Raw genomic sequence first — 2,173 nt, 5'->3', positions numbered from 1 at the left:
ATAACCAGTTGGAGGGACTTTCCCTGAGGAAAAGTTCTCATTATTCCTTAGGTGCCTGTTGTTCTTCATCTAGGGTTGAGGCCTCTTGAGTTTTCCCACTCAGTGTTATCATGTCTACTATTATTAACTTATTCAGGTCTTCTTTTCACTATCACATGAATAAGTCTTAATTTGTGGAGGTTCTCTAATATTTCTAGACACAGAAACCTTCCTATTTCTCTGGGTCTTACAGCCTTACTACCGTCTTCTCAACAATTATATATGATCCTTAGGTGCAGGAGCTGTGCTTTAGTTGCATCTCTACAACTTTGAATTTGAGTCAGCTATGGATTTTTTTTCCTGTTTATTGCAAAGGGAAGTAACTTTGGTCAAGAGTAAGAGATATATGTATTTATGGGTATGAGGAAAAGTGTTTAGAAAGTAGTCAGTAATTATACCAGTTTAGTAAAATGGTGTTTTAGGTTCTTCTCCAAGACCAATGATTTCCTAGCCTTAGGTAGTTGAATAGGATTACAGCATCATGCCTAATTTCCTTTTTGTTGAGTTGGTCTTAATTTCAATTAGTGAGCTTGTTGGTTACTAACAAGGTATCTGAGCACCATGAAGTTTTATAATACCACATTTTTCACTGTTGTGGTTCATAGGTTTTATTGATAGGATACTTCCTTGGAAGCTTTCATGATATGTGGTGGTATCATAAAAGCTAGCTAGTATGGATAAAGTTTCCACATCTATAACCCAAATCCTTTGGGTCCCATGCCTAAAGTGCACAGAGACCCTAGGAAAAATGATTTACTTTAATCTATTCCTTTAGGAGACACCCAAGGGAAATAGCAGTCAACTATTATGTTTTCAGAATTTCTTATCTTGACCAACAATTCATATCATACCTGGTGAATCAAATACCAGGAATACCAGGAAAGGATCACTGGCAGCCTAGATAGGAACATTTTATTTAAACTATATGCAATTATATATTTTACTGACTAGTTTTGTGTTAATTTGATACAGGTAGAGTCATCAGAGTGGAGGGATTCTCAATAGAAAAAATGCCTCCATAAGATTTGCCTATAGGAAAGCCGGTAGGGCATTTGAAAAATACTGATTTATGGAGAAAGACCCAGTCCATGATCAAGTCATATTTCTCCCAAGGCTGGTGGTCCAGCATACTATAAGAAAACAGTCTGGACAAGCCACGAGAAGCAGTCTAGTAAGCCATACTTCTCAATGTCCTCTGTATCAGCTTCCACCTCCAGTTTCCTGCCCTGTTTGAGTTCCTGCTCTCACTGCTTTTAATAATAAAGTTTTGTATGGAACTATAAATGAAATAAATTATTTCCTCCTCAAGTTTCATTGACAATGGTGTTTCATCTCAGAAATACCAACTTTAAGTAAGGGAAATTGGTACCAGGAGTGGGGTTTTGCTGTTAGTGACCTAACAATGTTGTCTTAGGGAGGATTGTAGAAAGATATTGGAACTTTGGACTAAGAAAAAAAAAAAAAGCCATGGAGTGTTTCAAGCTCAGTGAGCTGTTCTTTAGGAGATTGGAAGAGAAGAATGTTGAAAGCAATACAGATGATGGGTACCTGATTTATGCCAATTCAGAGGGAAGCAAGGACTCTACCAGACCTTTTGTGTAACCAATCTGTGGTTTCTGGTAACTGGGGGCTGAAGAATCAGCTGTGTTTAACAGAAGACCAGAAACACTATGGTAAAATATTTGTCTGACTGGGATAATTGATGCTGGTTAGCTGGAGTTGGGTAATAAGCAGTAATAAAGAGACCAGCATCATTGAGGTGAAATACTTGAGGAAGTGTTTCCTGAGAATCAGCACAGCCATATTCCAGAGCTGGCCAGAGTTGTAACTCATGCTGGCAACTGAACTTCTTAGTGTAACAATTTTCCAGCTGGTACGGGTTATGAAGGCATGAACAGGTTATGGATAGCAACTGTGACTAGGCCCCATGAAGAGAGTCCAAGAGAGGCTATTGGTTAAAGTGCCTTACAGTTACAGCAGAAGATCCTAGCATTTTGGAGATGGCAGTACCATGGGGTGATCACCAAAATCAGCAGCAGCAATGGAGTGGAGCCAGCTTGTGTCTAGAAAATAAGTTGTGTGTGCTACAGAGTGAGGACATAGAGAGTGGTCCAAGCCCTTTGGGGAAGCCCAG

The sequence above is a fragment of the Alexandromys fortis genome, unplaced genomic scaffold (assembly GCF_014885135.2).
Source record: "Alexandromys fortis isolate MF-2015 unplaced genomic scaffold, M_Fortis_MF-2015_v1.1 scaffold_166, whole genome shotgun sequence".
Lineage (NCBI taxonomy): Eukaryota > Metazoa > Chordata > Mammalia > Rodentia > Cricetidae > Alexandromys > Alexandromys fortis.
The sequence above is the reverse complement of the archived record's forward strand: the minus strand, read 5'-3'. Positions refer to the sequence as shown.